Source organism: Chiloscyllium plagiosum, chromosome 6 (genome assembly GCF_004010195.1).
Source record: "Chiloscyllium plagiosum isolate BGI_BamShark_2017 chromosome 6, ASM401019v2, whole genome shotgun sequence".
Classification (NCBI taxonomy): domain Eukaryota; kingdom Metazoa; phylum Chordata; class Chondrichthyes; order Orectolobiformes; family Hemiscylliidae; genus Chiloscyllium; species Chiloscyllium plagiosum.
In genome coordinates, this window is record NC_057715.1 from 98,396,096 (window position 1) to 98,420,974 (window position 24,879).

General features: G+C 40.5%; 1 protein-coding gene across 3 annotated transcripts in view; it reads left to right on the top strand.

Moving 5' to 3' along the window:
* Window positions 1–24,879, top strand: part of mgat4a (alpha-1,3-mannosyl-glycoprotein 4-beta-N-acetylglucosaminyltransferase A) — a 274,570-nt gene that overhangs the window by 27,122 nt on the left and 222,569 nt on the right. Inside the window, exon 1 of one of the 3 annotated variants that reach the window (XM_043692234.1) lies at window positions 13,905–14,032. The exons of the other annotated variants lie outside the window; for them this stretch is intronic. The gene's annotated coding sequence lies outside the window, so the exon portion shown is untranslated. Of the gene's footprint in view, window positions 1–13,904; window positions 14,033–24,879 lie in introns of those variants that run through there. 3 annotated transcript variants of the gene reach the window in all.

Genomic DNA, 24,879 nt, shown 5'->3' on the forward strand with positions numbered 1-24,879 from the left:
CAGTCTCTCACAGACACTCATAAACACCCCCCCCCCAACATACACGCGCACACACACACCCACATGCACATATCTAATCATTGGAAAAGGTGCAGAGGAGATTTACCAGGATGTTGCCTGGTCTGGAGGGAAGGTCTAAAAAAATGGGCGGCATAGTGGTTAGCACTGCTGCCTCTCAGCGCCAGAGACCCGGGGTCAATTCCTGCCTCAGGCAACAGTGTGGAGTTTGCACATTCTCCTCGTGTCTGCGTGGGTTTCCTACGGGTGCTCCGGTTTCCTCCGCAGTCCAAAAATCTGCAGGTTAGGTGAATTGGCCGTGCTAAATTGCCATACTGTTAGGTGAAGGAGTAAATGTAGGGGAATGGGTCTGGGTGGGTTGCGCTTCGGCGGGTTGGTGTGGATTTGTTGGGCTGAAGGGCCTGTTTCCACACTAAGTAATCTAATCTAATCATATCCACATATAAGTTTGTGAGGTGAATTTGTACTTGTAGAATTACATTTTATTTTGCTCAAAAACTACATGAATCCATGTAAGATTCTGTTAATCTGTTTTTTTTTGGGTTAGAATCAGTCTGACCATTGTGACACAGAGTCTCACACAGGACAGCTCACACCTTCGATACATTATATGGGCCAACATGACAGCAATTGTTAAAGTTCACTTGAGAATATAACTTTAAAAATGTTCTGCGATTTACATATGAAAGAACTGAAACCAACACAGTCATTCTAAAAGATGAGAGACTTAAACAAGCCAGGTCTTTTTCAATGTATAATTTCAGTTACATCACACTGTGAACTTTTGCTATAAACTCTGTGTCTTACGATCTTATACACCACAACCACCTGATGAAGGAGCAGCACTCCGAAAACTCATGCTTCCAAATAAACCTGTTGGACTATAACCTGGTGTGGTGTGATTATTAACTTTGTTCACCCTAGTCCAACACCGGCATCTCCAAATCATGATCTTGAAAGGTATATGTTTGCTGATCCTGAGTGCCTTTTGAGAACCATGTAAATTGCTTTCTACCTGCAGAGGGCTATGCCCCAGAAATCATAATTTATTATCAAGCATTTATTCCAGATATCTTAGAATGTAATCTTTTTTCTTATCAGTAAGAAAGATAAGCATTTCAGTAGCTTTTAATTTGATGTTGCATTACCTCTCCTTTCTCTGGGGAATTTTTAGTTGCTGATTTGAAAGCATAATTGTTTGAATGGTTTGGAGATGCCGGTGTTGGACTGGGGTGTACAAAGTTAAAAATCACACAACACCAGGTTATAGTCTAACAGGTTTAATTGCAAGCGCTAGCTTTTGGACCACCTGATGAAGGAGCGACACTCCGAAAGCTAGTTTGCTTCCAATTAAACCTGGTGTTGTGTGATTTTTAACATTTGTTTGAAATTAACACTTAAGTCCTTGGAAAGCTTACTTTGGGCTCTTGTGGTACAGTGGTAATTTTCCTACCTCTGGCCCACGACGTCCAAGTTGAAATTGTGTTCTGTTCCAGAAGGGTATGATAGCATCTCTGAACCAATTGATTAGAAAGTTCGAGAATCTGCTTTAAAAGGACACTTGTGGCACGGTTGTACGCTCCTGTCATTGAGACAGGAGGCATGGGATCAAGTCCTATATGTTCCAGAGGTGTGTGTTAATATCTCTGAATTGGGTTGATCAGAAAATACCTAGAAGATCTACTTGCATTTGACAATCAAATTGCCTGAAGGTAGGAGTACAGAAATGTCAATTTTACAAGTTAGATGCTTTACATGCAACTGATCTGGTTCAGATGTAATATTTGTATGTGTTTTGAAGCAGGCATGGATTTAGTGCAAATTAAAATATGAACTTTGGGAAACAGTATTTAAAAATTGGAAATGTTAACTGTACAGTACAGACCAGTCAATACATTTTGGATGAAAGAAAAAAAATTGTATCTATTGAGCTTTTTTTTCCCATTAATTTGACCTGCTTTCCAAAATTTGATCCCTGATGTGTATTTCCACAATTTTCTACTCTTTTTATAAACTCTCTTCCAGTGTTACATGTATTTGTAATTCAACAAAGTATGCGTTGTTGCTTGGTTACTGTGACGGTAGGAGAAAGTGAGGACTGCAGATGCTGGAGCTCAGAGTCGAGAGTGTGGTGCTGGAAAAGCACAGCAGGTCAGGCAGCATCCGAGGAGCAGGAAAATTGACTTTTCAGGCATAAGCCCTTCATCAGGACTGTGATGGTAACCATGTTATCTATAAATAGAAAGTTTTTCCCTACTTAAATGGAATATCTAAATAACTTATCACAGAAGAGATAACATGGGAAAGTTCTGGGGTTTGAGTTGGACTTCATTCAGAATTTGGGAGTGACGACAGCTTGTTTTAGAAATGAACACTCCCAGGAAGTGTGCATCCTATTCTTGTAGAAAGAAGAAAGCAAATGAATATTGGTCTGTGTTAGGAATACATGTACAATTCCATATTTTCTTTTGAGGTAAGCCTGTTCTCAGCTCCTGCAGGGCAGTTGCAAATTTTCTTTAAGTAAGCAGACTATCCCCACTCCTAAAATTGGAAAACCATGGTTATAAATTATTGCCATACTGTAAATAGGAATACTTTTGCTGAGAGAGTTCAAGAAGAGATTTATCAGGGTGTTTCCGGATCTGGAAGTTTTGAGTTATAAAGGAAGGCTGGATGGGTTGGGAATTTTTACACTGGATTCTCAGAGGTGACCTGATAGAAGTTTATAAAATAATAAGAAGTATAGATAGAGTTGATGGTAGTTATCTTTTCTCTACGATGGGATATTTCAAGACTAGGGCGCACATTTTTAAGCTGAGCTGAGAGAGATTCAAAAAAGACTAGGCAAGTTTTTTACTCAGAAGATGGAGTGAGTGTGGAATGAACTTCCTGAAGTGGTGGAGGATGCAGGTACAACTATGTTTAAAAGACATTTAAATGGCATCAAGCATTAAGGACTAGAGTCCAGTATCCTGAGGGCAGAGGTGCAATGTAGGAAACTAGACAGTAGTGAACCCTCTCTACACCCATTAGGGCAGATCACAAATCCACAGATGATCGTGTGAATGACATGTCAGTGCTTATGCCATTTGACATTTGGATGTGGACTAGGTCCACATGAATAGGAAAGGAGGGAATAGGAATTGGAGGGATGTAGAGATTAGTGAGGACTGCAGATGCTGGAGATCATAGTCGAGAATGCGGTGCTGGAAAAGCACAGCAGTTTCAGTGGAGCAGGAGAATTGACATTTCGGACGTAAGGACTGACATGTCATTCACGTGATCATCTGTGGATTTGTGATCTGCCCCACTGGGTGTAGAGAGGGTTCACTACTGTCCAGTTTCCTACACTGTACCTCTGCCCTCGGGATACTGGACTCCAGTCCTTAATGCTTGCTGTTACCTAGTCCACACTGCACCTTTCCTGGTTCATCAGCAGCAAGTAGCCACATAAAAGCTGAACAGGAGACTGATGCCTCTCATTTGCAGCAGCACAAAAAGCAGTAATCTGAACAAAAACACCATAAATATTACAAAAAAGCAACAAAACAGGAAGCATTCCTGACGTAACATACAAGAAAATGTTTATTTTAAACAAATAGAAAATTAAATATGAGTCAAATAGCATGTTCTTTTTTCTACCAAATGGTCCAATATTCAATGTTGACCAATTTTAGTTGGGAGGGTCAACAAATAAATGAATTTCAGCAAGTCATTTAGAAAAATAAAGTTAAAAAGGTTTAAGCCCTTTAGCTCAGGGAGATATTGTTAGTGTGGTGTGAATTTGTATAGTGCGTGTGAAGCTCTATTAAGGATACTGATTTTTGATTTCTGTTGCACATTGCTGTAAGTGCAATGGGTTCATGCTGCTACTTACTTTTCCGAACAAGGTTAACAATTGGCTAAAGATTTGTTGGACAGAGACCAGGCATATTGTTTCTAATCAGAGCTTTTATTAGAACTCTCACAAAACCAACTCCAACCCCACTGATTACTGGTTCCCAATAAAGTCACCATAGTCTTACCAGACTACAGATCTGTTGTCTCATGACAGAGAGAAGACTGGTTGTTTAACCTGAGGGTCACCACATCTGAGGTAAGGGGAGAGGTTGATGAGAGTCATTCATGGTAACCTCAGACGATGCAGGAATTGAACTCCTGCTGTTGGCATAACTCTGCATCACAAGACAGTCTCAGTCAAACCCACCTCGCCTCGCCTCACCTCACGCCATGTACTCACCCATTTACCTCCAGTTATCATCAGATTATCAGCAGTTACCTTGTTCCATTTTGCTTCAGACAGATGACACTAGATAATAACAAATGTTACCACATTTTAAAAATTATAAGGTGCTCTCTTTTGCAAACATTGGGTGGTGAGTCTGCTGTAACGGAATGTGCAACTTTATGCTCAAAGCCTAACATGAAAGCTAGAGGTAGTAAACCAGGCTCTTGTGAGCAATGTTGAAGAGAATTTTGTTGAATTAAGATTGAGGTTCAGGATAGATTATCACAAAACTAATCTTCTATTTCCACTGACCTTTCCATTGTAGTTTTCCACCTGCTGTTTAACAGTGTTTTTTTTTCTTTTTATTAGTGAAGCAGTACATCGAAATCATGGGTTAATATCTAAAAGAAAAGCATGTGTTGAGCTAATCAAACATGGCATCATGAACAAGCAATAGATGTCAGCCATCTGTAGTACATAGTTAAGATTACTTTGGTATCTGGGATTTCGATGTTGTGGCCATTTCAGGGACAGGAATGGTTATTGCAGGTTTTGGGATTTAGATGTTTCAATAAGAGCAGAGAAAATGGTAAAAGAGGGGGTGGTGTGGCATTGTTAGTCAAGGACAGTATTACAGTTGCAGAAAGGACTTTTGAGGACTCATCTAATGAGGTAGTATGGGCTGAGATTAGAAACAGGAAAGGAGAGGTTACCCTGTTAGGGGTTTTCTTTGGCCTCCATATAGTTCCAGAGATGTAGAGGATAGGATAGAAAAGATGATCCTCATTAGGAGCGAGAGTGACAGGGTAGTTGTTATGGGGGGACTTTAACTTTCCAAATATTGGACTGGGAATGCTATAGTTCAAGTACTTTGGACAAAAAAAACTGACCCATTTAAGTTAGCCAGAAAAGACCTAAAGAGCTAAAAAGAGCCAGGAGGGGATATGAGAAGTTGTTGGTGGATAGGATCAAGGAAAACCCTAAGGCTTTCTATTGGCATATCAGGAATAAAGGAATGGCTAGAGTAAGATTAGGGACAATCAAGGATAGTAGTGGGACGTTGTGTGTGGAGTCAGAGGAGATGGGGAAGTGCTAACTGAATACGTTTTCATCAGTATTCACAATAGAAAAAGACAATGTGTTTGACGAGAATACTGAGATACAGGCTACTTAACTAGAGGGATTGAGGTGCTAAGGAGGAGGTGTTAGCAATTCTGGAAAGTGTAAAAAAAAAAAATAAGTTCCCTGGGCCAGATGGGATTTATCCTAGGATTCTCTAGGAAGCCAGGGATGAGATTGCTGAGCCTTTGGCTTTGATCTTTATGTCATCATTGTCTACAGGAATAGTGTTGGAAAAGGTTATAAGAGTTAGGATTTATAATCCTCTAGAAAGGAATAAGTTGATTAGGGACAGTCAACATGGTTATGTGAAAAGTAGATCGTACCTCACAAACCTTATTGAGTTCTTTCAGAAGGTGACCAAACCAGTGGATGAGGGTACAGTGGTTGATGTGATGTATGTGGGTTTCAGTAAGGCATTTGATAAGGTTCCCTATAGTAGGCTATTGCACAAAATACAGAGACATGAGATTGAGGGTGATTTAATGGTTTGGATCAGAAATTGGCTAACTGAAAAAAGACAGAGGGTGGTGGTTGACGAGAAATGTTCATCCTGGAGTTCAGTTTCCGTGGAGTACTGCAAGGATCTGTTTTCGGTCCACTGTTGTTTATTATTTTTAAAAATGACCTGGATGATGTCATAGAAGGATGGGATTTGCGGATGATACTAAGATTGGTAGAGTTGTGGATACTGACGAAGGATGTTGTAGGTTACAGACAGACATAGATAAGCTGCAGAGCTGGGCTGAGAGGTGGTAAATGGAGTTTAATGAGGAAAACTGTGAGGTGATTCACTTTGGAAAGAGTAACAGGAATGCAGAGTACTGGTCTATTGGTAAGATTCTTGGTAGTTTAGATGAACAGAGAGATCTTGGTGTACAGGTACATAGATCCCTGAAAGTTGCCACCTAGGTTGATAGGGTTCTTAAGAAGGCATAAGGTTTTTTAACTTTTATTGTTAGAGGGATTGAGTTTCGGTACCATGAGATCATGCTGCAGCTGTACAAAACTCTGATGCGGCCACATTTGGAGTATTGTGTACAGTTCTGGTCACCGCATCATAGGAAAGATGTGGAAGCTTTGGAAAAGGTTCAGAGGAGATTTACTATGATAATGCCTGGTGTGGAGGGAAGGTCTTCCGAGGAAAGGCTGCGGGCCTTGAGGCTGTTTTCATCAGAGAGAAGAAGGTTGAGAGGTGACTTAATTGAGACGGATAAGATAATCAGAGGGTTAGATAGGGTGGGCAGTGAGAGCCTTTTTCCTCAGATGGTGATAGCTAGCACAAGGGGACATAGCTTTAAATTGCAGGCTGATGGGTATAGGACAGAGGAAGTTTCTTTACTCAGAGTAGTAGGGGCATGGAACACATGGCCTGCAACAGTAGTAGAATCGCCAATGTTGAGGGCATTTAAATGGTCATTGGATAGGTATATGGACAAGAATGGAATAGTGTAGGTGAGATGGGCTTCAGATTGGATCCACAGGTCAGCGCAACATCGAGGGCCAAAGGGCCTGTACAGCACTGTAATGTTCTATGCTCTAAGACTTGTTAAGAGATTTGAATTCTGTACTTGATGGTCACAGTATGGTGAGTTTCTGAAGATATGTGCAAACTGAACTTCAAGTCAGTGACTTTATACCTGAAAACTCTGATTTGATGCTCTTTCCTTCTAAATTTATAGTGCATTATGTTATTGTTTGGTTATAGATTTTGTTGATATAAAATAATGAATTGCAAGGGGATTCAACAAAATGGACCAAATTCTGGCTAGATCTTAATGCAAATTTTTATTTAATCTATTTTACACATCTATTAGCATCAACTGCAGATATTGTTCATTACACAAAAGTGCTTTTTAAAGAGTAGAAAACTACGTAGCTTTAAACTCCAAGGAGCACAACATTTTGCTTATACCTGCATTAGAGATAGCAAGTGAACATAAGCTAAAGATAAAATGGCTTTTAACATCCTGCACCAAACATAATGCATAGACACTTTCCATTTCAATATAAGAAGCAGATGGTTCAGATAATTTCTGGTTGAAAGGCTTAGGGATTTGCTGGACCTGCATTTTATAATTAAGTTCAAAATCAAAGCAAATGGGGAGCAAAAAGTATTGTGATATAATCTACCTTACTCTTGGACTACAACTTTAGGACTATGGTCCCTTGTGACAGTGCCATTGACTCTCTCCAAGATGCCTGGGTTCAAGATCCAGCTGTTCCAGAGGGTGTGTAATAACATCTCTGATCAAGGAGAAAGTGAGGACTGGAGATCAGAGTCAAAAAGTGTGGTGCTGGAAAAGCACAGCCAGTCAGGCAGCAGTCGAGGAGCAGGAGAGTCAATGTTTCGAGCTTGAGCTCTTCTTTAGGAAAGCTTTTCCTGAGTCCTCCTCTAAAGAAGAATGAGAAATTTGAGTAGTTGAGAACTAGTCTGGAGACAAAGCAATTAACATTCCAAATATAGAAATATTGAGTTCAGTTGTAGCTCTGTCTAGTGGGTGAGTTTTTGGTTTGAGTTAAAATTTCACCTTTAATATTACATAAAATTGTGTAAAAATGTAAAAGTTTCGATAAACCTTTGATGTTCCATACAGTTCTATTGGATGTGATTTCAGGAAGAAAAATATAGCTTGTGGTAATTATACCTGTTTCTTTTTAAAACTTAGACAAGATCATTTGCTCAAGGGAGAAAATGTGAGTATTATTTTAGTCATGCCTTTTATAGGTCAAAGGAAAAAAGAGATGTGAGTCTCACATTTCTGCCGTGCTTTTCATGATCATTGCACATCACAAAGAGCTTTCCAACCTATTAAGTGCTTTTTGATGTGTAGTCACCGTTGCAGTGTGCAAAACAGCATTACAGGTTTGCAACAACTTGAATTTTTTTCCACCTTCACTATCTTGAAATGTGCTTCACAATGGGAAGGAATGAGCCAAGGCACTCAGTACAAGTTGGATTTGAGATAATGGGTGAAGTTATGATCAAAGGGATATGTTTCGAAGTTGACGAGAAGAGGGTTATTAAGTGAATTGCACAATGCAATGTGGTGATGTATGAAGGCTTTGCTATCACTTCTTTTGTGGTTTGAGATAGGTACACGAGCACAACATTGTGAAGCTGAAAGATCAGAGGGCGTGACAGACTTTTGAACTGGAGACCCGAATTCACAAGTAGACCCTCACAAAAATCAATGTCAGAATTGATCTTTGCATGGTTACAGAATTCATTTCCAGATCCATCTTTCATAATTTGTTGTGCTGACAGCTTTCAAATAAAAATTTGTCTCACCATTTTTTTCTTTCACTTACTGCTTCCTTCAAAAATGAAATTTGTGTGTCTGCTATTCTCCCCTTTACAAAAGGTCATGGAGTCATAGAGCTGTATAGCACTAAAACAGACCCCTTGGTCCAACTCGTCCATGCTGACCAGATATCCTAAATAAATCTAGTCCGATTTGCCAGCATTTGTCCCAGTTCACTGTGAACACTTCCTATTCATATACCCCCCCACCTAGTCCTCTGCTACATCGATGCTGTATCGGCACCACCTCATGCTCCCACAAGGAGGTTGAATAGTTCATCAACTTTACCAATACCTACCACCCCGACCTCAAATTCACCTGGACCATCTCAGACACCTCCCTCAACTTCCTGGACCTCTCCATCACTGTCTCTGATGACCGACTAACCACAGACATCTCCTACAAGCACCCACGCCCCCACCGACTCCCACACCTACCGAGACTACACCTCTTCCCATCCTATCTCCTGTAAAAATGCCATCCCTTATTCCCAGTTCCTCTGCTTCTATGGCATCTGTTCACAGGATGACAATTCCACCTCAAAGTCCAGATGGCCTCCTTCCACGATTGCAACTTCCCTTCCCACGTGGTTGACTATGCCCTCCAACGCATTTCCTCCACTTCACACACCACCGCTCTTGAACCCCACTCTTCCCAATGCAACAAGGACAGAACCCCCCGGTCCTCACCTTCTACCTCACCAATCTCCACATACAACATCATTCTCCGCCACTTCTGCCACCTCCAAACGGACCCCACCACCTGCGATCTATTTCTCTCCCCACCCCTATCAGTGTTCCAAAAAGACCATTCTACCTTTGAGCCAGTTCTGTATCCAAATGGTTAATTCTTCCAGTATTCCATGTGAACGAACCTTGCTGACCAGTCCATTGTGAGGAACCTTGTCGAATGTCTTACTGAATTCCATGTAGATCACGTCCACCACTCTGCCCTCATTAATCCACTGTTATTTCTTCAAAAACCTTAATTATGCTAGTGAGATACAATTTCCCCCACACACAGCCCATGGTTTTTAAAGTGACATCTAATAACAATTTCTCACTCTGTTAGTTTCTGTCCACCTCTTTTCAGGTTCTGTAGCATATTGCGTTATGAGTCGTGACACTGAAGTCAAATTACCTCGTTCATTGTCAGATTTTTAAAAGTAAAACCTGTGTTTAAATGTAGCATGAAGACAACAGAAATATGCTGCTGTCGAAGTACTAATAAAACCTCAAGTTCAAATTTGAGTTGGTTTAATCTATGTTTAAATGCTGTATTTTGTAATTGATGCCCCTTTGAAGAATATTTAAAGGTCACAATTAAAGCAAATCTCCTTTGTATAAGGGGAGATTGTAGTATAATGGTAATGTCACTATATTAGTAATCTACAGACTCGGGCTAATGCTCCATGGACCATGGTAACTGGTGGAAACTAAATGCATTTAATTCATCTCAAATATAAAGTTTGCTTAAGTGAAAGTGGAACTATTGTAATTGATAGAAAAAAAAACCCATCGAGTTCATTAATACTGCTTTCCTCACCTAGTCTGACCACCAGACGCCTGGAGGAAGAACGCCTCATCTTGCGCCTCGGAACACTTCAACCCCAGGGCATCAATGTGGACTTCAACAGTTTCCTCATTTCCCCTTCCCCCACCTCACCCCAGTTCCAAACTTCCAGCTCAGCACTGTCCCCATGACCTGATCTACCTGCTTATCTTCTTTTCCACCTATCCACTCCCCCTCCCCCACCGACCTATCGCCTTCATCCCCTCCCCCATTCACCTATTGTACTCTATGCTACTTTCTCCCCATCCCCACCCTCCTCTCATTTATCTCTCCACCCTTCAGACTCTCTGTCTGTATTCCTGATGAAGGGCTTTTGCCCGAAACGTGGATTTTACTGCTCCTCGGATGCTGCCTGAACTGCTGTGCTTTTCCAGCACCACTCTAACCTAGTCTGACCAACATGTGACCTCAGACCTACAGCAATATAAATGACTCTTCAAGGGTATTTTGGAATTGTCAACAAGTCCACATTTTCATGAACGAGTATTAACAGATTACACAATGCCAGGTTATAGTCCAACAGGCTTATTTGGAAGCACTAGCTTTTGAAGCATTGCTTCTTCATCAGGTGGTTGTGACCTGGTGAAGGAGCGGCGCTCTGACAGCTAGTGCTTCCAAATAAATCTGTTGGACTATAACCTGGTGTTGTGATTTTTAACTTTGTACACCCCAGTCCAATGCCGGCACCTCCAAATCAGTATTAAAAGAAGTATTGTTCCCGCTGGCTAAATGATAAGCCTTTGCTGGACAGACTCTTTGCTAAGGCTAACTTTCCTCAGTCTTCAGTTACATATCAGATATTTTCTAATCAACTTGTTCAGACATGTGGCTGCACACCTCTGGAGCTGGTGGGACTTGAACCCAGGCCTCCTGGTTCAGAGGTAGGGACTCTGCCATGAGAACCCTTTACATGTTTTGTACCTAAGTGCACTTAAGTTGAATGAATCTGTTAAAGTGTATAGAATAAATAACACGAAGTAGACTTGTATGTGAATTGCTGTGATGTGCCAATCTGTAACCTCATCCTCGAACAAGTTCCACCAATAAACCAGGGTATATGTGTGCATATGCAGTCCATGTGTTTCATGCTACCAAGACTTAACTGAGCGAAGGCGTTTACTATTTGCAACTAAACCAACATCTTCATGCATTTAATCAAAATTCCCTGTCTCAGCACAAGGACTTTGACTGACTCCTTCAAAAATACTGTAATCTGATTTGAAATTTTGTGAGAATAGTACAAAAATGATCAACTTTGGCTATGTTTGCTGTTGAAATGCCCATACTTTTAAACATGCATTTTATTTATTTGGGATGCAGTTATATGCAAACTTATTGATGCTGAGAATGTAGCCTCTCTGCCTGGACTCCCAAAACATGTAAAATTTAACAAGCTCAAATAAAGATTGTAAACATGCTACAAGGTTTCTTTTGCAACTGAAGATCCAAATCACAACTCTGTGCATTAGATTAGATTAGATTAGATTACATTACATTACAGTGTGGAAACAGGTCCTTCGGCCCAACAAGTCCACACCGACCCGCCGAAGCGAAACCCACCCATACCCCTACATTTACCCCTTACCTAACACTACGGGCAATTTAGCATGGCCAATTCACCTGACCCTGCACATCTTTGGACTGTGGGAGGAAACCGGAGCACCCGGAGGAAACCCACGCAGACACGGGAGAACTTGCAAACTCCACACAGTCAGTCGCCTGAGGCGGGAATTGAACCCGGGTCTCAGGCGCTGTGAAGCAGCAGTACTAACCACTGTGCCACCGTGCCGTGATATTGAGATCTATTTGCAAAGTAAAAGCTTCTGCATTTCCTCTATCATTTATGAAGTGTGCATTGCTTTAAGAGAAATTACTTTTAAGCCATTGGGAAAAGTACTCTGATTTGCAGAAAATTATAATATATATTTAAGGATGTGATCTTGTTTTGATACTTTATCATGTTTGCATATGGAGAAACCAGAAATGTATCCCAAGATGTTCTGCAACTTGCTGGTATGGTGTTGTCTTAAGTTTATGTCATATGTGGTTACTGTATAGAATTGCAGTATAGTTCTGAAACCCATGTTGAGTTGCTGCAAGACTTTTTTTTATGGCTTTTAAGTTTGGTCTAAGCTTTGAGAACCAGATCTGACTGAAAACATGTTCCATGACGATGACTGTGCCCTGTTTGACCTTGTTTGAGATACAAGCAGAATAGGCCATTTATCCCTTTGGATCAATCCTGCCATTCAATGAGATTGTGGCTCATCTGATTTTCTTCAACTCCACTTTGCTATTTTTTCCAATAACCCTTGATTTCCTGATTGATTCAAAAATCTGTCTTTCTATGGCTTAATACACTTAACCTAGTCTCTACAGATTTACTACTCTCTGAGGTAAGAGATTTCTCCTAATCTCTGTCTTAATTGCAGAACTTCTTATTCTGAGAATATGCCCTCTGGTTCTGAACTCTGACACAAGAGAGAAAAACCTTTTCCACTCTTATCCTGTCAAGCTGTCTTGCATCTTTCAATATATTTCAATAAGAGTGTCTTTCATTCTTCCAAACTCTGAGTACAAGTCTAACTGACTGTGACAATCTTTCCTCAGAAGAAACTCCCTCCATCCCCAAGATCAACCTCATAAGCTTTCTCTGCATTTTGTCCTGCCAGTTTTCCTTCACAAGGGGACTGAAACTGTTCAGTATTCTGGATGTTATTAGTGCCTTTTCTTATTTTAGCAAGACTGGCCCTTTTCAAAATCTGGTTCCCTAAGAAATAGAAGCTAGCATTCCCTTTGCCTTCTCTGTTACCTGCTGAACTTGACGTAACTCCCACGGTTTTGTAGCTTTCTGCAGTCTTTCTCCATTTAAATAATATTCGCTCCTCTCTTCTTGCTGTTAAAGCGCAGAACCTCACATTTTTCTGCATTCTTTTCCACACCAAATATTTGCCCGCTCACTTAACCTGTCTCTATCTCTCATGAACTTTGTCATCTTACTTTCCCACCTATTTCTATGTCATCGTCAGACTTCTGTCTATGTTGGGAACCTTCTCCCTTCTGCCCCTCTAGGGGCTGTTAACTGCATGATGTGATATATTCCTCTTACTCGCCTCTCTAGATGCAGCTGATTTCCTGGTGCCTCCTCACACCCATTTATCCCATTCATCTGAATATCTTAACATAAGTAACATGCTATTAACAGAATTGAGGGGCTGACAAATGATAACTGGCACCAAAAAATACTAAAAGATAATCATTAAATCTTAGCTTAAAAACAATATTTGCAGATGAACTGTAACAGAATTATTATATTTACTTAGTAATTTCAAAATGTATGGGGAAATGGATGAATACTGTATAGACTTGAGTAAAAGTCGATCTCATGTAAAAGTTGGACCCCTATTTTTGGCCAAAAAATCTGGAATGTTCCATTTATCTTGTGTAAAAGCCAACCCTAATTCTTCACAAATAACAAATCAACATTTGAGAGTCAAGGTACTAACCTGTACATAAATGTTTCAATGAGGAAATGAATTTTTTTTTGTGCTACTATGTGGTTTGATGTACAATTTACACCAATTTGGTGTGAAAGTTTAAGACGCATCAGGCCAGAGTCAGGTGACAACCTCATACTTCGTCAGAGAACTAAGGGAGTACAAAAGCTGCCTGCTGAACTAGAAAACAAGATTTTACAGTTTCAGCAGTTCGTAATCAGAAATCGGCAGAAGGAAGGCTACAAGTTATCATGCATCTTTGTTTCTGTTGTCTTTAATTTCCAGTAATTTCTGTAAGTTGTTGCATTTTGTTTTTTCTTATTCATTTAGAGATCAATTGGGCTTTTGCCAATGTTGCAGTATTTTGGACTGTATCATGAATTTCAGCCCCCCAAAAGTAGTGTCCATGGAATAGTCGACCCCATAAATTTAACCTTAAAAAACAGTCTAAAAATGTTGACTTTTACATAAGTATATATGGTAATTGCATGGAAGATATAGATTTTTTAAACTACTTTTAAAGATATTGTCAGACAGCAGTTAACCTTTGTTTGAAAAATCATTCTTGCACTAAGATGATTGAGGAAAAGAGCAGGAGAGAGCAAGATTTCAGTACACTGAGTGTATAAATATTGTAATTGGACATATTTATGTGGACATGTTCAACAATTCACATGCTTGAATGCTTCATTGGATTGCAAAAGGTGTATGTTAACAGGTTTTTTCCAGTACTTGGTGGTGCATAGATGAAATTGAGCAATGCACGACAGGGTCATTAAATTACAATCATGTTTTAGCAAGACGAATTTAAATTTAAATTGTGGTGGGAGAGAAAACACTATGAACTTTCACTATGCACTTTCATTTTACTGTATCACGTAAAGAAAAAAAGTGCTCAAACTTCTGCTACCGAACATCCAGTGGTAGGTATTTCTAAATAATAAAACTCAGTACAAAGCATGACTGTGAGACTTCAGAATTTGCCAAATTAACATGGCTGCACAGGTGCTTTCCATTGTGACGAGAGTTTTTGAGACACTTTACAGAATTTACTCCTCCTACCATTACAGGACAGATTGTTCAGAACCATGAAGGAACTTCCTGTTCTCAGCTTAAAACAGGTAAATCTTTACTCAAAACATGAGGTGTGAAACTCGTTAAAATATTTGAAAAGGAAGAAATTTGTTCATTGTCATTTCTCAGTGTGTTTTTGCTCAATTACAGCAACACCTACATGTAAAAACACTGTGAGCAAAACCTGTGGTACGGATGTTCCCCACCTGGAGTCAACTTTGTAACAATGCTAAATGAGCTGTCTTGACTTATAGAGTCATAGAGATATATTGCATGGAAAAAGACCCTTCAGTTCAATTTGTCCATGCCAACCATTTATCTAAATTAATCTAGTCCCATTTGTCTGCATTTGGTGCAAATCCATCTGTTCATATATCCATCCAGATGCCTTTAAATGTTGTAATTGTACCACCCTCCACGATTTCCTCTGGCAGCTCATTCCATAAGCACACCACCCTCGCTCTGCAAAATTTAACCCTCAAGTCCCTTTTAAATCTTTGCCTTCTCATTTTAAACCTATATCTGCTAGTAAACCTATATCTCCCACCCTATGAAAACAACCTTGGCTATTCACCTTATCCATGCCCTTCATGATTTTTAAACTTCTATAAGTTCATCCCTCAGTCTCCGTTGCTCCAGGGAAAAAAGCCCCAGCCTTTCAGCCTCTTCCTGTTACTCAAATCCTCCAGTCCCAGTAACATCTCTGTAAACGTTTTCTGCATCCTTTCAAGATTAACAACATCCTTCCTATGGCAGGGAGACCAGAATTGAATGCAGTATTCCAAAATGGTCTAAACAATATCTTATACAGTTGCAACATAACCTCCCAACTCCTTTACTCAATGCACTGACCAATAAAGGCACCAAATCCTTTGTTCAACACCACCCAGGGCCAGTCTCTGTGGCGCAACTAGTCAGTACATTCAGCTGTTAACTGAAAGGTCTACCTGAGACTCGCTGACATTCACCTTCCTCATCCCTTTGTTTAGTTCTGCAAGGAGAAAGTAGCAATAAAATCTAATTAACATGTATATTGCTATGGAAACAGTGTTTTGTAACAATGCATTTTAGTCCCAAGCACTTTTGCCTTTATCCTTGGGGATCTTATGTGACAATTCAGAATATCAAGTGAGCCTCCATTGGTGTGTGTGTGCAATACAATTTCATTTTTTCTCCCACATTGAAACAAACAGGTCCATTAGGATAATTATTGAGACAAATCTCTGGTAAATAAGAGTTTTTTATTCATCTTAATTGTTCGAGTAGATTATTTGACTTGTAAGAAACTTTAATGCAATTTTAAGATTGGATCCCAGTAAACCCACACTAACAATGCTTTGATCCTGCTTGACTAGAACATTTACATCTTCATAAGTGATGCTATACATAGCAGTGTAGGTTGAATATGCTTTCTAAAGAAGTTAGAAAATAGAGTGGCAGAGTATTATCCCTTCCAGGATTGATTAGCTCAGTTGGCTGGATAGCTGGTTTGTCATGCAGAGTGATGTCAAGAGTGTAGTGGCTGATATTAGCATGAAGGATTCTCTTTCTCAATCTCTCCCCTTGCCTGGGATGTAGTGTTCCTCAGATTAAGCCATCACCAATCTATCTCTGTCTCTCCCCCGCTTTCTAATGAGAGAGCAGCTTATTGGTCTGGTAAGACCATGGCGACTTTGCCTTTTTTTAAATCCCCTCCTGAAGATATTAACACTGAAGTTGACTAGATTTATTAAATACCCAGGGCTTCATTAGAACCCCTGAATATCTTCAATCTAGGTTTGGCACTACACTGGATTGACTCCACTTCGTGTCAATTGAATGTCAAGGAAGACATCCCCTTTCCAGGTAGATTAGGCCCTGTAATTCAAGCGTCAGTCATAACTTGGTGTAGTGCCCTTGTCCCTGAATCCAAAGATTCAAGTTTTCTAGTTGAACTATGGAAAGTAGAGTAATAAAATCCAGGCCGCCACTCTAGTGCAGTACTGAGGCATGCTGCAATGTCAGCAATGCTGTCCTTTGGTTGAGACATTAAACCAAGGCCGTGTCTTGCCTGTTCTGATGGGTTTTTCATACCCATCGCCTTATTTTGACAAAGAGCAGATGAGTTCTTTCTGGTGACCTGACTAATTTTTATCCCTCAACCACAATCACCAAAACAGATTGGTTGCTGCTTGTGGAACATTGGTACGTGCAAATTGATTGTTATTTTCTATATTATAACAATCATTTTGATCAGTCTATCATTGAGCTCACAGCCTCAGTTGTCTCTCAGTATTGCTAAATTGAGGTGACAAAGGCATCTGACATGCTTGCCTTCAATGTTCACTGCATTGATTTTAAGAGTCAAGATATCATGGCGTAATATTGGTGAGGCCACTTTTAGAATACTCCATACAATTCTGGTCACCCTGCCATAAGAACGATGTTGTTAAACTTGACAGGATACATTAAAACATTTACAAGGTGTTGCTAGGACTGGAGGGTTTGAGCTACAAGGAGAGATCAAATCGGCTGCGACTTTTATCCCTGGAGCTTCACAGGTTGAAGGGTGAACTTATAGAGGTTTATAAAATCCTGAGGGGCATAGGTAAGGTGAATAGATCTTTTTCCCAGGAGAGGAGAGTCCAAAACTAGACAGCATAGGTTTAAGGGGTGAGAGGGGAAAGATTTGAAAGGGGCCTGAGAGGCAACGTTTTCACACAGAGGGTGGTGCATGTGTGGAATGAGTTCCAGACGAAATCGGTGAGGAGGGTACAATTACAACATTTAAAAGGCATTTGGACAGGTACATGAATAGGAAGGATTTAGAGGGATGCGAGCCAAGCGCAGGCAAATGGGACTATTTCAGTTTACAATATTTAGTGGGCATGCACTGGTTCAACTGAAGGGTCTGTTTCTGTGCTATGTGCCTCTAGGACTCTGTGACTCTGAGTGTGGATACTGTCTTGGGTGCAACAATGCCCTGACCTCCATGCAGCAAGTTTCCCTGTTTTGTTTGTTTGGGTAAGTTAGCATTTCTACTTGATTCCACTGGGGATGTATTTACCCCCAAGTCAGAAGGGTACAAATTTTGAAATGGACTCCACTGAAGGAATGATTATCTTATTCAATCTTCATTCCAAAGTTTGAGAAGACAAATGTGGACTAATACAGTAACAGAGGAGGCTGGTTAGCTTGGTTACATAGCTAGCACGTGGTTCCAAATAATGGCAACAAATCTGATACTACATGAGGTAATCTTTGGGACGATCTTGCTTTCCCTAAAATTCAGCACCTAACAAATAATTGAGAATGTTACCCAGAGGAGAAGAAGCAGCGTTGTGGACCTTTAGTTAACAATTAAATTGGGTTTTGTTAAGTGGCTCTAATGGCTGTTATAAAGATTCTACAGCAACATTCAAAGAAGAACATGGAGTCCTCAAATGTTCTGGTTAAGTTCTGCATCTCTCAAAGAATGACAAAAAGAAGCATGAACTCACCATTATAGTGTGCATGATGGCTGTCATAATTTCCCATGCAAATAAATTCCCTTCAATGCAGTTTATTTTTCTGGTGCATTGAAATATTTTTCAAAGATGTAGTGATCAAGGCCACTGGAATGTTGCAGGGAAATTGATTTTTACGTTCCTTTATTATACAATGATTGTAGGTTGCTGTTTCTTATATTAGGACTCACTGTTGTTGAATCCTGCTATTTCACTATCTAGTTCTATTAATTTCTTTACAGGTTCCCATTAGCAAGTATTTCTTGCTTTGTCTTCCCTCCCATAGCTGTATTGTTTCTTTTTTCACTTGACCTCATTTCTCCCCACTTCATGCTGGTACACTTATATTCCTCCTGCTTCCGCCTGCTAAATTGGAAGAAAATAGCAAATGTCATGATAGCATCAGTGCTCCAAAAAAAATTCCACGGATGCAATCTTATTTTGATGCAAGTGCCACTTTCCAAGTCATGTATTGCATAAATGGCAGGTTTGGAGCTGAAACAAATTGACAGTGTGAGGCAAGTGAGCAACTGGTGCAATTATCACTTTATAGATCAAAGTAGGAAGTAGGTAACACAATGGTAGATCATAAAACTCCATAGCACTATGTTTGGAGCACAATCAGAACTCAAGACTGTGTCATTTATATTTAATGAGTGCAAATGGTGAGAGCCACTGCCCGAAAGTCAGGGTTGCTTTAGTTATTAGTATGAATGTGATATGCTCCAATTGAACACTTTGGCTATATCATGGGGAGATGATGTGGTAGCATCACTGAACTATTAATCTAGAGGAACAAGCTAATCAATCCATGGGTTCAATTACCATAAAGGTGGCTATATTTTTTATAAAAAGTCTTGAAAGCTGGAGTCTATAATGGTGACTGTGAAAGTAGCAGTGATCAGTGTAAAAATGCATAAGGTACACTAATATTCTTTCGGGACGGAAATCTGCCCCCGGTGACCTATAACCATTAGACATCAGGACAAAAGAAGGCCATTCTGCTCATCAGGTCAGTTTGCCATTCTGCTGATCTGATCATTCTCAATTCCACTTTCCTGTCTTTTCCCCAAGCCTCTTGATTTCCCGACTAATTAAAAATTATATAAGTACTGAATATTCAAAGTGATCAAACATCAGCTGACCAAATTAATAGACACAATATCCTCTGAGGGAAGAAATTCTCCTAATTCCTGTCTTAAATGGGTAGCTCCCTTATTCTGAGATTAAGCCCTCTGGGTTTTGACTCTCCTACAGGGCAAACAATCCCTCAGCATCTACCCTATCCCCCTGTGTAAGGGGACTGAATCACTCACCATATTCTGCAGGTGGTCTGGTTAGTGCTGTGTGTCGTTTTAGCAAAACTTCCCCAATTTTATACTCCGTTTCTTTTGCAATAAAGGTCAACAATTCGGGTGCCTTCTTAGCACCAGCTGAATGTGTATTCTATCTTGTTGTGAGTCATACAAAGGGCCCTTAAATCCTTTCTGTAATCTTTCTCCATTTAAAGAGTACTGAGCTCCTTTATTTCTGCCAAAGTGTATAGTCTCACATTTTTCCAGGGTATGTTCCACCGGCCAAGTTTTAGCCTAATCACTGAGTCCCTCTACATCCCTCTAGATTCTTTGACTCGTTCTCATCACTTGCCTTCCCTTATTTTTGTGTCATCCACAATCTTGGTGATAGTGCTTTCACTTCCATCGTCCAAACCATTAACGTATGTAGTGAAGAGTGGTTCAGCACTGATCCCTGTGTCACTTCTAGTTACAGGTTGCCATCCTGAAAATACTCCCTTTGTCCCAGCTCTTTGTCTTCCATTAGTTAGCCAAACCTTGACCCATGTTAATATACTATCTCTAACACCGTGGGCTTTTATCATGGTAAATGGCCTTATGAGTGGGACCTTATTGAACACCTTTTGGAAATCCAAATACAGTATATTTACTTTATCTACCCTGCTTGTTATCTCTAGAAAGAATTACTATACATTTGCCAGCCATGATTTCATGAAGTCTTGCAGGCTTTGCTTGATTATATTTTTCTGTTCTGGTCTACATGTGACTGCAGTTCACAATAGCATGGTTCACCTTTAAATGCTCTCAAGGTCAGTTAGGGACGGGTAACAAATGCTAACCTTGCCAGTGATATTCACATACCATGCATAAATAAAACTAAAAGCTTGCATAGGCCAACTGAAGGAGTTTAACACCGACCCTGTCTGTCTTTTCTCCCCATTCACATTTCCAAGGATGGTACTGTGGAATTGGGTTGGATTAGTCCATGCTCATGGGCAAAGTACAGCAGGGGATTTCCTGCCATTGGGTGTGTTGGAAGTATTCACTAATTTGGGTGACCTCCCGAAGGCTTCCAAGCCATGGTCTGGGACTCAAACCTGACTTCTGCCAATTGGGATGTCACCAGCGCACCATGAGACTTGAAAACTTAAAATGTATTGGAGCATTATAGTGACACTCCTTGCCTATATCAGTTCCTGAAGAAGGGCTTATGCCCGAAACGTCGATTCTCCTGTTCCTTGGATGCTGCCTGACCTGCTGCGCTTTTCCAGCAACACATTTTCAGCTATATCAGAAGAATAAACAATGTTAATGTGCCTCCCTGGGTATTACAGGACAATTACTGTGAATTGTCCATCATTGATGGCCATTTGGTGACTGCAAGACTACCTTCTAATTTTCAACTTCAGGTCATTTCACAAACTGAGGTCACCCTTCTATAGGAAGAATATTACAAAATTGAAAAAGATGCAGAAAAGATTAACAAGGATTACCAGGTTTGGAGAATTTGAGTTATAAGGAGACGGTGAATAAGCTCGAACTTGTTTCCCTGGAGCATAGGCGGTCGAGGGGTGACCTTATAGAGGTTTATAAAATTGAGGAGTATGGATAAGGTGAATAGAAAAAGTTCTTTTCCCTGGAGTAGGGGAGTTCAAAATGTGTAATCATAGATATAAGGCGAGAGAGGAAATATTGAAAATGAAACTGAGGGGCAACTTCTTCAACAGATGATGGTGCGAATATGGAATGAACTTCCAAAGGAAATGGTCGGTGCAGGCACAGTTACAACACTTTAGATATTTGCATAGCTGCATGTCACAACACTGGGTAAACAAAAGACTTACCCTGTGTGGTGATCTGTGAAAATTCGAGAGGGCAAGAACTAATTAAAGTACAAATTAACAACTTTATTTCTTAAAGTATAATAAAGAATAATTAACTAACAACTATTTACCAGTCCTTCGTCTAACCTATCTTTTACTTCCCCTTCTATAATACTAGTCTGATAAAACCTCTGTGTAAGATTTACCCCAAAAATTCAAATTTCAAAACCAGCCAGCTGTCGTATGTTCCTCTGTAGATTTACTCTCCAAGTCGGTGTTGATGTTTTTCTCTGTACAGACCCCTTCTCTGGACAGGTACCTCTCAGAATTCGGACTTGCAGCCTACATCTGTTGGTCTTTCAGCAGTTCTCTCCAAACTGTTCACTTTTTCCCGGTCTTATACCCCCAAGCATCGGATTGTGTCATTGGCCTTTAATATTGTCAATGTACTAAATTCACACTTGATTGGAATTTTATTTTGGGGGGAGGATAATTTAAACCAATTGGCCTAATTCAAATTTGTTTTTGTCTCCAAAACAACCAGCTACCCTAGTTGCTGGACCGAAAGGTTACATTGTAGCTTGTTCAGAACATTTGGCGCTGTCAGGTAATTCTGTGAGTTTTTAACTCTCTTAAAGGTTCCAGCATACCCACAACTTCATAACACCTCCCCTCTTAAGAAAAATTGAACCATCATAATGAAAAGATGGCTTCATTTTTTTTCTATTCTTTAAAAAGATTACCTTAACATATTGATAACTTTAATCTAAGTTCACCCTTAACTTCATCCCATACCTGTGTATGTATGTGTATATATGTATGTGTGTCTAGATAATATATAAAGCTCATCTAAACTTTATCAGTTAAATCCATGATAACGCATTTGCGATTACATTCTTACTAACTGCAACATGTACGATTTTTAAATTAAAACTTGGTAACATAAGACTCCAACGAAACAGTCTTTAAAGCGTTCTAGGAATGTAAGAGGATTGTGATCCGTGTTCATGACATAGATATTAAAATGTTGTAAGGCCAGTATCAAACTCAATACAGAGGAACCTCGATTATCCAAATATCAATTATTCGAATTTCAGATTATCCAAAGAAGATCTCAAAGTTCCAATAGTAACATTACTTCAAAGAGGTGTTTCCAACACTGATAGCGTCTTTTGTTTACAATGATTAAAAACAAACCCAGCTTACTGAAATGCTGCCGAGAACAGTCCTGGATGTTGATGGGAGCCCAGGCACCGTCTCCAAATGGCTGACCGGTCTGCTCTCTCACTCTCTCTCACTCTCTCTCTCTCACACTCACTCACTCACTCACTCACTCTCTCTCACTCTCTCTCTCACCCACTCTCTCACTCACTCACACTCTCTCACTCTCTCTCTCACCCACTCTCTCACTCTCACACACTCACTCGCTCACACTCTCTCTCTCTCTCACTCTCTACTTTCCCTAGACTTCTACATGGGTGTACCCTAAATGCCCCTTCCCCAGATAATCTCTCCAACATTGTCCTGTACAGGGCAAAGGTGGAACTTGTCAAAAAGTTACTGTAAAAAGGTGTGAGTGTGTGTGTGCGTGCGTGCGTGCTATTTTGAGACTCATCCCCCAAAGGCAGCAGCAGTCTTACTGTTGCTGTCCAGTCCGGCTGCCCCAGAGAAGGGGAGGGGAGGGGGGGAGCCGTGTGTGGTGTGCTTTGAAAAGTTACCAGCTGGCAGTTCAATCCCATCCTCATTTTCCTGTAGGAGTACAGCTCCATCTCCTATGTCACTAGCATCGATGGTTTTGAAAAGTTTGGTGTAGCTAAAACTGTGTTGGTGGTTAATAGGGTCATAGAGACTGGAGGTCTGTGACCAGTGGAATGTCACAAGAATCAGTCCTTGGTCCTCTACTTTTTGTCATTTACATAAATGATTTGGATGCGAGCATAACAGGTACAGTTAGTAAGTTTGCAGATGACACCAAAATTGGAGGTGTAGTGGACAGCAAAGAGGGTTACCTCAGATTACAACAGGAACTTGATCAGATGGGCCAGTGGGCTGAGAAGTGGCAGATGGAGTTTAATTTAGATAAATGCGAGGTGCTGAAGTTTGGGAAAGCAAATCTTAGCAGGACTTATACATTTAATGGTAAGGTCCTAGGGAGTGTTGCTGAACAAAGAGACCTTGGAGTGCAGGTTCATAGCTCCTTGAAAGTGGAGTCACAGGTAGATAGGATAGTGAAGAAGGCGTTTGGTATGCTTTCCTTTATTGGTCAGAGTATTGAGTACAGGAGTTGGGAGGTCATGTTGCAGCTGTACAGGACATTGGTTAGGCCACTATTGGAATATTGCATGCAATTCTACTCTCCTTGGAGGCTGAGGGTGACCTTATCGAGGTTTACAAAATTATGAGGGGCATTGATAGGATAAAGAGACAAAGTCTTTCCCCTGGGATCGGGGAGTCCAGAACTAGAGGGCATAGGTTTAGGGTGAGAGGGGAAAGACAAAAAAGATACCTAAGGGGCAACTTTTTCACACAGAGGGTGGTACGTGTATGGAATGAGCTGCCAGAGGAGATGGTGGAGGCTGGTACAATTGCAGCTGGTACAATTTACATTAGATGTGTTGGACTGAAAGGTCTGTTTCCATGCTGTACATCTCTATGACTCTATGTACAGCACGGAAACAGACCCATCAGTCCGACTCGTTCATGCCGACCAGATATCCCAACCCAATCTAGTCCCACCTGCCAGCACCTGGCCCATATCCCTCCAAATGCTTCCTATCCATATACCCATCCAAATGCCTTTTAAATGTTGCAATTGTACCAGCCTCCACCACTTCACCTGGCAGTTCATTCCACACACGCACCACCCTCTGTGTGAAAACTTTGCCCCTTAGGTCTCTTTTACATCCTTCCCCTCTCACTGTAAACCTATGCCCTCTATTCCTGGACTCACCCACCACAGGGAAAAGACTTTGTCTATTTATCCTATCCGTGCCCTTCATGACTTTATTAACCTCTATAAGGTCATCCTCAGCCTCTTACGCTCCAGGGAAAACAGCCATAGCCTATTCAACCTCTCCCTATAGCTCAAATCCTCCAACCCTGGCAACATCCTTGTAAATCTTTTCTGAAGCCTTTCAAGTTTCACAACATCCTTCCGATAAGAAGGAGACCAGAACTGCAAGCAATAGTCCAAAAGTGGCCTAACCAATGTCCTGAACAGCTGCAACATGACCTCCCAACTCCTGTACTCAATACACTGGCCAATAAAGGAAAGCATACCAAACACCATCTTCACTATCCTATCCACCTGTGACTCTACTTTCAAGGAGCTATGAACCTGCACCCCAATGTCTCTTTGTTCAGCAACACTCCCTAGGACCTTACCATTAAGTGTATAAGTCCTGCTCTGATTTGCTTTTCCAAAATGAAGCACCTCGCATTTATCTGAATTAAACTCCATTTG